The 14,184-nt window shown below is 29.8% G+C and overlaps 1 protein-coding gene across 1 annotated transcript in view; it reads right to left on the bottom strand.

Moving 5' to 3' along the window:
• LOC134837422 (protein commissureless 2 homolog) overlaps positions 1 to 14,184 on the bottom strand; it is a 50,913-nt gene that overhangs the window by 35,982 nt on the left and 747 nt on the right. The gene's annotated exons all lie outside the window — the stretch shown is intronic.

Raw genomic sequence — 14,184 nt, 5'->3', positions numbered from 1 at the left:
TAAAAAAAAATTGATTAATTTTAGGGCTTTTATTTTAGACCCTGAGGGTCTAAAAAAAAGGCCCAAATTTCCCACTGGGAAATTAATAAAAAATTGATTAATTTTTACTTTTTTTTTTCATTTAAAAAAACTCCCGAAAAAGTCTTTATTAAAAAAAAATAAATAAAAAATATTAAAAATACGATTAATGTTTAAATTTCACATCATATTCCACATTTACAATTCTTTAAAATTTCTTGAATTGGTCACACCCGAAAATATCTCAAAATAATTGCCCTTTTGGCATTTCATATTTTTCAAAAGATATTTATTGAGCAATCGTTCGTACCTGCTAAACAATTGAAAAAGAAATAATATTAAAATAAACATCTTGATAAGTGTGCAGACATCATTAAAAATTATGCCTTTGAGGAAGATGATTTCCTTTCGCAACTCGTTTCAATTGGAACAAAAGTGCATCGTGTGCAATTTTCTGCCCATTTCTGAATTTCTGCAGAAAAGGTTAAACTCTCATCGTATTTTATTTCATTGATGAGGCTTTTGCTGATTAATGCCAAAGATAACGCCAAATCCCTTTTCTTGTTTTCGTTGAAAAATAAAATAAAAAAAAATAAATCTGGGCCAAAAAAAAATTCGGTGCATGAAATGTGCATTCAAGAACATCGAGAACAAGTAAAAAGGAAGACAATGCACTTTTTTTCATGTTTTATTCAAACTTTTTTGTGTGTATGTCTATTAGGTAGACCAAAATTGTACATCATTGAACATATGTTGTGGCGCGTCACATATTTTTTTTTTTCGAACAACTGTCTTCACTTTTGTTCCTTTTTCTGGTTCTGTTTCGTTTTTATTATTATTAACCTTTTGTTGGTCATTTTTTTCGGAGGACCTTCAAAATTTTTCGGTTGAATAACTCAATCTGTGACTTTCTTCGTTTTTTTCAATAAAAATAAGGCAAAAAAAATCAATCCTTACAACTTTTGAATTGAAAAACTAGAAAAAAAGTGCATCGTCGTCACACTTTCTTCAAGTGTCCTAGTTCTTTTTTTTTGTTATTTTATGAGGCCATTAAAACAATTTTCAGGTAAAACTTGTACGTGTCGTGTCAGTGCAAGATTAAGACCAATTGATATAAAACAAGGTGAGATATTGAGGAACATGTGTAAAATATTTGAACAGACACGGAATAGAAGTGAAAAAGGATGTCTGGAAGTCTCTTGATTTATGGATTTGATCTACTTTTTATCCTTTCAGAAATGAAAAAAAAAATTTCCTTCATCGATTTAACAATTTATCGATGAGAGTGAAGAAGGGGCAAAGAGCAAATTCAGCACGTTTTGTAGATTATTATTAATGTAACGATGAACAGCACATTTACTGTGTGCAAACTCGTTTAGAGAAAAGGCGAGACGAGACCTAATCTTCGATGCGACGGATTAAATATGCGTTATAGCGTATCGATTGTTGTAGTTTCAGGTCTCGTGTTTCGGGTACGAGACAAAAATTATTAAAATTATGTGTGTTTGGGATCGTTAGAGGGCACACGTGGTAATAATTGGTCGGACTTGTGATCAATACGTGCAAGTTTTATTAATTAGTGACATTTAAAGGCGATGAAGAAACGTTCAAAATAATATTTGACTAAATTTTTAAAAAATAATTAAATAAAAAATTATATAAAATTTAAAAAATATTTTTTATAAATTTAAATTTTTTCATTAAAAAATATTTTATTTTATTTATTTTTTTTTTAATTTATTTAAATAATTTTCTTTTATTTATTTATTTATCTGCATTAAATAATTAAAAGTGGATTATTGGAAATGTTTGTTAAAAATAAAAATAATTTTTGAAAAATTAGATAATTGACAATTTTTTTTTTTTCTAATAAAATTTATTTCAAAAAATAAAATAAAAAAATAATTAAATTAAATTATAATTTTAAATTTATTTTTAATTGAATTTAATTTAATTATTTTTTAATTTTATTTTTTGAAATAGATTTAATTAAAATTAAAAAAAAATCAATTATCTAATTTTTTGTCAATCAATTTTTCAAAAATTATTTTTAATTTTAGCAAACATTTCCAATAATCCACTTTTAATTAACAATTTATGATCTCTCCACTAATTAATCTATTAAAAAATTAAATATTCTCGTTGTGGTTTTCGTCGCATTTCATATATGGAAATTTTCTAAACAACATTTAACACCATCACACTAAATTTGCGACACGCGCTGCGGCGATAAATATCGAAAACACTGCAGGCTGTTCAAATAAACAAACTGACACTTGTTCAATTTTTCACAACGGAATAAAAAAAAACGGAAATTAATTAATATTCAAAACTGCTCCTGAAACAATTTTTAATGTTGTTTCAATAATAAAAACAAATGAATTTCGCTCCTTAAATGTCGCTCGAGCAATAAATTACAAAAGTAGCAATCATTAGTGCTGCTTCTGAAACGGAAGGCAACGGAGAGAAAATATGCAAAAATTCTGTTTTTATTTTAGAGCCGACGACTGACGCGACGACAATATTCACACAGCGTGAAATCCAGTAAAAAAATTGTTTGTTTTTCTTTCCTTCCCCATGCAGTTTCTCTGCTTTATCTCGTCTTTCTGGGTCACAGGACGTTCAATGATTTAAACAATAATAAACTTTAAAGTTTGTTTTTTCAAACATTTGTGCCTGGCATTTGTTACGTAACGTGTTTGTCTTTGTGAAATTGTCTAGACATTGTTTGCTTGACCAAAAAAAAAATCCCGGAAAAGATTTCCTTTTAGCGAGGTTCTAAAAGGGTTAATTACCACAAAAAAAAACCAGAGACAATTGTTCAAGTTCAAGTGTGTGGAAAAGCCGCAGATGCTTTGATGTAACGATGCGCCGACCATTTATCAACACAAACATCGTCATAATTTATATGTTACATAACGCATTTTATGACGTTTTTAAAAGCATAAAAAAATGAAAGATGTGGTAAAAGTGTAGCATCGTTAAACCACACGTTCGTTCGAATGTTCTAATGGATTTTATTTTGTGGTGTGTGTGGCATGGATGGCGCGACGACGAATGTCGATCGACGGTTATTGTGGAAGGTAAGGGAAATCCGTATCATTTTATCTGGATGCTGCATGACGATGGAAAGATACCGTCCACTTTCGTCAGTCCATTAATTTTTATGATAACACAAGTATTTTTCACTTGCAGCTTTGCCAGATTTGGAAATTTTTTGATGAAGAGACGATGCACAATGCACTATGTCATGAATCACCTCATAAACATTTCCTTCCTCGCACAAAACTTTTTCTGGTAAGTTTAACATGCCCAGTGGATTAAAAGGAGATTAATTTTACCCTAGGCATGGTAAGATTGGTTTTGCACTTTTTGCACGACATTTCATTGAATATTATCAACTAAGTATGTCTTGTTTTGGTCCAACTTGTGCTATTGGACATGAAGATTTTAGCTTTCTACATTAAAATATCTTCTTCGTATTGGTGTAAATATGTTAAATTAAAATTTAAACTTTAGTTCATTTTATCAATACAACAAAATGAAACGAGTAGTAACACCATCGACTGACCTAACAAGGTCCTGAACGATATACCCTGCCAGATCATTTACGTTGTTTCTTTAATTTGGATCTTGATGGTTGAAGGAAGAATGAAATTAAATTTGATATTTTAAGAAAAAACTGTTTAGAAGTTTTTCGACCGACGAAAAAAGGCTTCCAAGAAGTACACAAACCGCCTTATTACAACTCTGCTCAAGATAGAGCAGACTAACCAACAAATATCTGCACCGCATCGATGACAGTACTGACGGACCTCTCTGTTATTGACCTATGGAAGAATCCTTTGGAAGTGGCAAAATTTTTGGGACTCGAATCGGAAGAGTCAACTGCTTGACTTACCGCTACAACAACAACAACCATCGACTGACACAAGAGAATTTTTAGATAACATGAAAATGTATGTGAAATCCAATTTTTCGTCGCACTAAATGACAAAACAAAGAACATAGAACTTAACGAAAAAAGCTGATTCGTCAATATCATCTGTAAAAGAAAAAGTGCTTAAAGTAAAGTAATTGAAGTATTTTTTATGCCTCAAATCCTCAAAATTCATCTCCTCTCGTACCACTGAGCCCATAGATAACGCGTTATGGAGTGCTTGATGTGAATACCTTCTCCAACATAAAATATCTTAATGTAAACATTTACTTTACAAATTTGTGCCTTTTATTACCCCCTTTTAAAATTTCATGTGCATTGGATGCACTTTATTTATAACGAAAAAAAAACAACATAGAGACTGCTTAAAAATGCTCTAAAAAATCAGAATGAAGATAAAAAAAAACTTACGTTCTGATAATATTTTGAAAGCGCTACATCTTCATCATTTACGACTTTTTTATTAAGTTTTTCCTTCTAAAAATAGTCAAACAAACACACGACAACTCTTTGATGCACCTTCATTTGTGAAAGAAGAAGAAAAGTTACTTTCGGATATTATATTACAATTTATTAAAATGCACCAAATTTATGTCTTCCTTCTGTCGATTTTATGTGACATCTGTGGAAATCTTGCACTTGCTTCGAAAATCTTTTGACATCTCTTGATTAAAAAAAAGACAAAGCGACCCTTTTAAAATTTAAGTCAGGTTTTTTCTTCGAATCCCTTAGGGAAATAGACGCCACACTTTATCTCATTACTTAACCTTTTTTTTCGATTTTTTATAAGAAATCGTTTTTTGTTGATGACTCATCCCCATCCTCAGAACGTTTTTTTTCTACAAATTAAATTTATCATCAATTTACTTGTTTTTTTAAATGATTTTTCATATGTGCCGTTGCCTATTAAATTTTAATGGCGCTTTAATGGAGTATGACACTGAACACAATTAAATTTCTTTCTTTGTTTTCGATTATTATTATTTGGATGATTTTTTATAACATTTTTCATAAAGTGTCAGTTGCATTGTTCACTCATACAATAAAACTTTGACCCATTTTTGATCGGTATGGATTAAAGACGGTCAAATTCGTTATGAAACATTAAATTTAATCAAAAAGTAGATAAAAAAAGGTTATAACTGAAAATATCTGGTGGTCGCTGGTTTAAAAAATGCATCACGTGTGTATAAAACTGGAATTAATAGATCAAAAATCATTAAAAATAAAACAAAAAATATAAAAGAATGAGTGATGATGGGTCGTATGTATGAAAATAAATTATAATTAAAAGCTTGTCTGACACAATCAGATGGAAATATTTATCTACACACGCCTTACAATTTAATTTGGATTGACATGTTTCAGTGTTTTATTGTGATAATGTACATTAAAATTATTTTTTATTTCATTTTTAGTGCATTTTGATGTGGGAACGGGCCTTTTTTGGATTTATGTCTTTTGGAATTTGATATCTTAATTAAATTCAAGCTTTTATTTTAACAAAAAAATATTTAATTTAAAATATTTGAGAAAATTTTTACTAAAAATGCACTTTTATCTCTCAATAACTACAAAATTTGCTAAAATTCATAAAAAACCACTTTCCATATGACAACTTTTTGCACCGCAAATATGTCTACTATACAGTTACTACTCTAGTAATGAAGTAGCCAACAGAATTAATCTCTCGAGTACGCACACACGAGTAACACATTACATAAATAGATTTTAATTATGATTGCTAGACAAGTTATTTATTTAAAAAAAAAACAGCAAAAAAACACAAGCCGCAGCGATAAATTTTCTGCGAGCAACGTGATCTTGACTTTTGGATCAAGGTTCATGCTTGACCCGAATCTCACGTGCCTTTTCGAAAGCTATGTCTCACCAAGCCCCTTAAGAGTATTTTACTAATGTAATTAAAAAATGTTGAATTTTTCATCAACTTTTTTGAAGTAGGTTGTTGAGACAAAGTTTTGTCATAAAATTCCGTACAAAACAAACCACATCGCCTCAAAAATTGTAAAATTTTTAGAGTAAAAATAACTTTTTCTATGAGAGCGCACATTATATTAAAAATATGACATTTCCACCTTTATGGTTCGTTAATTCATTACGTCCCTCATTAAGAGTTGTGTTTTTTCCATCGTCAAAAGCACAGAGAGAAAAAAAAAACTTTTTTGCACTGTATAGAAAAATTCCTTGTCGACAACACCAACCACGAAAGTTAAATAGTTTGAGAGCGTGTAAACTTCATCCATTCCACGAATGAACAAAAGCAGAGAGGATCCTGTGGCTTTTCTACACTTTTCATTATGTCGGTACATTTTCGCAGCACGATCCGTAAATTAAGCGGCAGCGGCACAGAAATATTGCAATTAACACTTTTATATTTACAACTTTTGCAAAATGCGAAACAACTTTTTAATTATATTTCATTTGGAAAAAATGCTTTAGCGCGATGCGATAATGAGATGATGATTTTTTTTTCGCTTAAATTTTTTGATTAATGTGTTTTTTTGCGAGTGTAGGTCATGTCAGTTGGATATTTGGTTAATTGACATGTCGTATAGCAGCTACGTGGAGGGTTGCGAGCGTTTAATTAGAGCGCGTTGACAACTTTTGGGTTTAATTTGATTTTTGTGGATTTAATTTGTTTTTTTTTTAATGAAAATTAAAATTTTAAAGGAGGTTTACAATTTTTGAGATAAATTTTTAATCAAAAATCTGCTTTAAAAATTTATTTCTAGGCAGAAAAAAATTTACCCTAAATTTTTATCTTAAAGTGCATTCGAGTTGCATTCTAATAACAAAGAGCAACAACCCTAACTTTCATATGGCAGAAAATTACCGAAAAACAATCGACTTTAATGCAACTTTTCGATAATTGGAAAATAAACAAGATTCTTATTTATTTTATTTTATTTGCCAACAAAACAAACGCTCGCAATGGAAAAAGTTCTCCATTAAATATTAAACAAGTAAAAGGACGAGTCACGCAAAAAAACAACAAATAAGAAACGAAACATATCCCGAAATTAAATTGTAACTTTTGTTGTTGCGAATAACATTTGTGCCAATTTCTTGCATAAAACACTTGTTCGCAACACGAAAACTAAATAAAATAGATTGATTCTGAAGCATTACAACTGCACTCCAACTGCACACGAAATATTGTAAAAATTAAATAAATAAAATATATGGAAAAATAATTATGTTTACACAAAAGATTTGTCAATTATTTGATTAAATTTGCCGAAATTGTACATTTATCGGGCAAAATTGGCACTGTACGATGCATTTTAAATCGCACTGCATTAAATTCTAGGGCAAGGATAATGATTATTATCATTTATTGTTGTTTGCACGGCACGATAGCGGTCCATTTTGTACATATGCTCGCAATCTTTTCATCGGCGATGTCACAATGCTATTAAATAAAGAGCACAAACACACACATGTCTCGTGTCTCTCGAGTGATTTATCCGGATAGTTTTTAAAAACTTTTGCCAAATGTTTCATTTTCGATGTTCAATGTAAAGGGCGAGCAAGGGTTCGGTTGAAGGACACAATGCCGACTATTTCCGGAAATAGTTTATCAAAAGTTGTCCATTTAACAACTCAATTAACAAATTTACTTTATTTTTATGTTTCCTAAAAATACCAGTATCTCAACATTTTTACCCAGATTTTATTGGCACTTTTATGATATTTCGAGTTCGTGTTAGACGTTTTTTCTTTCTTGTTTGAGCGCTTGCAACGTGCTTCCATCACAAGAACGTGACTTGTTGTGTGTACTTTCTGCTTAAATTTTAATCGAAACACCCATCGTTGATGTTCATCTTGTTCATTGTTCATGTACTCACTCATTGATTTCGAGTAAACAGAGCAATGAAGCATATTTAATGGAAAAAAAGGGTTAATTGTTGTGTTAACAATCATTTATTGTAACAGTCCTTTGATACTTTTTGTGTGGGCTTTTAAGTCGCAGAGTGACTCACTTACTCAATTAAATGGCGTGACAAAGGATCTCGTGTAATAATTGTCACCCCATTATGAATGAAAACCCCTTTTTAAATGGAAATTTAATACGCGTTTGATTGATAAGGAATTTAGTGTGTCGCCACCATGATGCATGATTTTAAAAGCAATGACTCCCTTGCAGGGCTTCAATTTATAATTAAATCTCTATTTTACCGGTGTTTACAGTCACGAATTTAAAATTTGAAAATTGACGTGAGATACATGACTTGAGCGCATTTTGATTCTAAATGTTCTAAAGAAACTTTTCGTTATTAATAAGTTCTGTTTTTCACAAATTTTATATTGAATTCAGCTTTCTTAATTAATACCAAAATCTGCTCTTTTTCTAGAAATCATAAAATTTAAACTTTGAAGTAATTTTTTACTAAAATTTCATTTAATATCCAAATCCTGGTTGTAAAATGTTCATCCGAATTTTATAATCATAGACTATTCTCTCAGTTTATCTTACTTGCTCAATTTACATCGACCACTAATAATTGCTTAAAGAGGTACTTCGTCAATTTTCTTCTGATGCTGATGAAATCTGCTGAACATATTTAGTCTAGTATTTCCGATGTACTTTCATTATATTAACATGGCACTACTTGATCAATTGATTCTGTTCCTTCGGATCACGTCCTTTTTGTGAAAAAAGAGTAAGGTCAATGTTGTGATTGGCTTTAAAATAGCACGACGGAAAAAAAATTAGTTAAGCAATACTAAGTTATTTTTTCGAAGCTGTTTTGATCTTCCTTGACCAAACTATTACGAATGGAATATGCATAAAATATTTTAATGGAATATTTTTAAACTTATTTTTGGAAGCTTTACTTTTTGTAAGACTTCAGATTTTTTTATATAATGACTTTTTTGATAATAAACATTCTATTAGAAAAAAAATATTTATCAAATGACAGACAGACATAAAAAAAACTGCAGAAAATCAAATTTACTTTCAAAACTCCCAAAAATATTCTTAAGAAGTCACATTTTGCATTCATTTGCTTTTCAATAGATGATTGGTTTTCAAAACATGCGTTCGAAGGTCTCGTGTAATACAAATTGTTCGATCATTGAATCTTGCTTTATAGTTATTATTATGAAAATTAATTAACTTTTGTGAATTCATGGAAGTATCGTGATTGACGCTTAAAGGTCGACGAGTTTGGCTGAACTTTACATTGTTTGAGGTTAAAGATGCTGGGAACGTCAAGAGTTTCATTGCGGAATGGACTTTCACCTCGTTATAACACAAAAAATATGTAGGGCCCTCCCTCGTTGCACCTAAAAATGTTGTAAAAATGGCATCTTTACCTCCACTCATAACAATAACGGGGCACACAATGCTACGAATTCGTGCTTTTATGTTCGTCATAATGATTAGCCGAGAAGATTATGTGTCATTCGTGTGCAGCACATGATTATTGCTGTAATAAAAGCGGGCGAGTGCATTGAAAGTGTGATGATGTGACATTTTTTTCTGTAAAAGTTTTCTTCACATAGAAGAGAGAAATTGGTCAAAAGTGAAGATGTTAATGAAATTGTTATTCTCTGAAATGAAGAAACATCAAATAAAGAGATGACTCGACTGAAAACGAAAGTTTAACAAGACACCACAATGGGTCAATAGAAATGTCGAACGAATGTCGAAAGTTGAGAAATGAATTACTTGCAGTTTTCTTGCCTGCCTATTTTTTTCATTTTTCAATTCAATTGTTAAACAACTTCGTTAAAAAAGAGACGATTTTTTTATTATTTTCAGTTTTAATGGACAGAAGTAGGTCAAACTCGAACAATTTTTCTCTAATATTGTGAAAATAGACTCGTACAAAGACGACAAGCAATTTTTGCAAAGTATTTTTATGAAAGTTTTACAACACTTTTGCTTCTCTTCATCTGTTCACTGTACAAACATTCCCCAAAGAGCGCTTGAGAAAGAAGAAAAATCTGTGCGAGCGAAGAATGCATCACAAAATAAATAAAAATTTATCCACGACAAAGCAGCATGTGAATAGTACTCTTATCAGCTGTAAAAAAGGAGTGAATCACCTCTAGAAGTAAAATATAAATAAAATTTATCTCTTGTAAGTGTGTGTGCTCAACGATATGAACGACAACGCGAGACGAGAAAAAGAAAGAAAAAGCAAATAAAAAATGCCATCAAACGCATTTGCTTAACCTCAATGACTCTGACATTTACAATCTCCGATATGGTCAACCTTAACATTGAATGGTTACTGAGTTTTTTGTGTCAATAGCGTTTTATTTTGCAAAACCACAAAACATGGACACATAGGTTACGTTTGAATTACCGAAAAGGCAATTTCCAAATTTTTAACGGTCATTTTTTGAATTGACATTTACAAATTTTCTGACAAAAATTTAAAGTCATGAAGACATTTTTCATTCATAAATTTTAAATTTGTTCATAAAATGTCATTTTCTCTTCTTACTTGAAGAATATTGCACCAGAGACACAATTTTCGTCTCATAAAATATTCAAAATTGTCAAGTTTTTCATATTGCACGAGTAAATTTGTAAAAGTATAAATAAATAACACGTTGCAACGACCTGAGATGCAAATGATTGATTATTGCCGTTCAAACAGCCTCTATAACGCAGCATTTACAATAAAGACTTAATAACAGCTTTTTGCATGCATTTATCTACAGTTTATCGCCATGTCGTGTTATTGAATGTTGCACATTATAATATCAATTGAACCGTAATTGCTTGTTTATCCGAACATTTGGAGGGGATTCCCATGGACGACATTGCTGCTGCTACTGCTGCACAAAAGCCTTATAAGGTTTTCGCACTGCCATAAAACTGCGTGAATAATTAATAAATTTCCTCCTTGAAGGAACCTTGTTGTTGTCTAGCTGTTGACGGAATAAAGCCGCAAAGCCTTGAACTTCGTTACAAATTTTAATTACACTCGATTGTCTTCGCTGTTGTTGACAAGCAGAAAAGTTGTAAAAATTTTCCACGACTAGTTCGCGGGAGTCGCATGAATGGACGTCAATCGTTTTTATATTTATTCTAATTTCTAAAGAATAAATAAAATATCCATCATTCATTTCTTATTTTGCGGGACTAATTATCACGTTTGTATTATTTTTGTAATAAGGCCTTTACAAGTTTTTGTTTCTATTTTTGATGTTATTGTTGTGCTGGTCTCCATCTTGCGATGATTTGAATCAATTGATATATTTTCTAACTTTGTCATTTTTTTCATGCATTAATATCACTTTTTACATATTTTTCTAGTTCTTTCTTAAATTTACTCATTTCAGTATCTGTTTTCACTTTTCTTGCCATTTCATTAAAGAGCAATGCCCCTTTGTATAAAAATTATAAAAATCTATCTAATTATCTAATTATAAGATCTATCTCCAGATCCTTAGGGCCTTATTTTCAGACCCAAGGCCAGCCCATGGCTTTAAATACAGAACCTTATGGGGTAGTTATTTGAAAATTTCTTTGAAGGTCAAATAAAGGACGAATTTTCTCTTTTGTTTTAGAAAAATTCGTCTTTGAAAAACGAAAAAAACTCTTGATTGTGATTCATTAAAGCTTTAAAAAACTTTGAACTCTCTTCAGTTTCTGCAGTTTAAACCTAAATTTAGAAAAAAAAATCGAAACATAGAATTGACATTATCTAAAATTGTAATGACCTAATTTTTTTTAAATAAATAACGTAATTTAAAACTTTGTCATTTACGTACGATCTCTCTCGATTACCTTCATTAAAACTCATGACAATAATTAATATTTATCACAACTGTTTCGCGTGAAATGTAAATTGCACAAAAAATGTTTACTTAGTTCGTATTTCATTATCATAAATGTTCTAAATAAATTGAACATTGTCGTAGCTCCTCTTAAATTACACACAATAAAACCAATAAATAATACTTGACTCGTACGTTATTGCGAACCCATTAAAAAGAATGCGAAAGTAAGATCAAGCGGGTTAATTAATGACAAAACATCGACATCTTTTTTTTTTAAGAATTAACTTGAAGTGAACAAATATTTGCGTCCGCTTAAAGTGGGTCTTTGTGCGTCAATCCATTAAAAATAAAAAAAAGAGTTTCGACCTTGCCGAGCCAAAGTCAAAAGGAAATTTGGCACTAGTAACCTATTGAAATTGTTTAGTAATTTTACGTGGAAATTGCCAATAAAAGGATGTTCACAAGCGACCAAATTTATGAACAAACAAAAAACATTGTAATTTGCAACAGCAACACACAAACCGCATTGCAACAAATTCCTAATAACAATGCATGAAAATATTCACTATGATGTGAAATGTTGGGAAAATGTCGCTTCTTGTTGTTTTGAAAAAAAGGGCAAACGTGTAACTTTTGATTTTTTGTAAAATTCAATTTTTATTGAATTTTACAAAAAATAAAAGTTACACGTTTAGACCCTTTTTTATCAAGTAGAAGCGAAATTTCATAACAAATTGCATCATTTCTCACTTTTCTGTTTTTTACTAAACGTCAAAGATGCCAAATTGATGCACACAATAAAACAATGAATTGCCGTTAAGTAACACAAAAAAAAACGCGAAATGTTTATTCGAAAAATATAATACGAACAATTTATTTTCCTCATATAAATACAATTCATGCTGGAAACGATCGATCGATGTCTGATTAGATCAATGTCATGTACATAAGTGAATTGAATTCAATGATGTAACTTTTAAATGAGTTACAGTTGTTTAGCTGTTTATTTATGTTTCTAGATAGAAAATATTCTTCCGTGATTGTTCTATATATGGCAAACACTTAGACGCGTTATAACATTGATTGATTATGTTTCAAAAATAATCCTTTATAGCGTTCGTACTAACGGTGCGAGAGATAAGATTTTGCGTATGAGGAAGGTGACAATGAACTTGATAAGACAAGACACGTTTTTTTCTGATGAAATTCCGCCAAAAAAAAATCTTATCAATAAAAGGTTTTTTTTGTAAATTTTCGAAGACGACTAAAAATTTAATTAATACTTTCATGGGTGTGTCTTGCCTTGGAAATCAATTTGTGACGTAATTGTCCTCCTTTTGTTTTATGATTTTGCGACTTTCAATCTAAATATTAATTAATATTGACGTGATTGTGCCACAACAAAAAAAAATTTATAGTCCATCAGGCGCCCGTACATTCATCGCGTACCGCAACCTATGATAAGATTTTTTTTATGATTATTAATAAATTGTTTATTAATTTACTGGTCGTTTACTTTTTGGACAACAAACAAGTAATAAAAATCTGTGCTTTGTGGAAAATTTTTGTGTCTCGCATTTTTTTTTTATTTGGCAACCCTGGATGACATTTTTTTTTTTGAGAAAAAAATTAAAGGTTTTTTTGTTTGGGTTTTAAAAATAGAGACCTTTAACATTCATAGAAACTTTTTCAAAATTTTATTTATTTTTTTTTATTAAAATAAAAAATTATTTTCAATAAAATAAAATTAAGAAAAAATTTCTAAGAATTTTAGAGGACACCATTTTTAAAAGTCCAAAAAAATTTGAAAATTTGCCCCTGATTTTTTTTTACCTTGAGGGCTTAAAAAGCCAAGTTTTCATACTAGGTTAGGTAGCTCTATAGATAAATAGCAAAAATAGGAGCTCAAATTAACTAAAAATTAATTTTAAATACAGGGTTGCCATTTTTTTTTATTTTAATTTAACTTTTTTTAATTCTAAGAAATTTTACAAAAAATAAAAAGTTTTTTTATTTTAGGAAATTTTAATTTTTTAATCAAGAATGTTTGAATTTTGATTATGTTTGAAACCATATTTAATTATTTTTGGCTTTTTCCAAACTTTAATTTTAATTAATTAATATTTTTCTAAAAAATTCATATTATTATTTTAGAAAATTTTTCTAAGAGTTTTAGAAGACACTATTTAAAAAAAATTGTAAATTTGCCCCTGAATTTTTTTTTTTTTGACCTTCAGGGCTTAAAAATAAATAATAAATCCCAAAAATAGGAGCTCAAATTAACTTTTGATACAGGGTTGCCAATTTTTTTATTTATTTCAATTTTATTTTGTTTTTATTTTAGGATATTTTAATTTTTTAATCAAATTTATGTTCCAAAACCATATTTAATTATTTTGGGATTTTTACAAACTTCGATTTTGATTAATTTATATTTTTATAAAAAATTCCTATTTTCG

Source organism: Culicoides brevitarsis, chromosome 1 (genome assembly GCF_036172545.1).
Source record: "Culicoides brevitarsis isolate CSIRO-B50_1 chromosome 1, AGI_CSIRO_Cbre_v1, whole genome shotgun sequence".
Classification (NCBI taxonomy): Eukaryota; Metazoa; Arthropoda; class Insecta; order Diptera; family Ceratopogonidae; genus Culicoides; species Culicoides brevitarsis.
The sequence above is the reverse complement of the archived record's forward strand: the minus strand, read 5'-3'. Positions and strand labels throughout refer to the sequence as shown.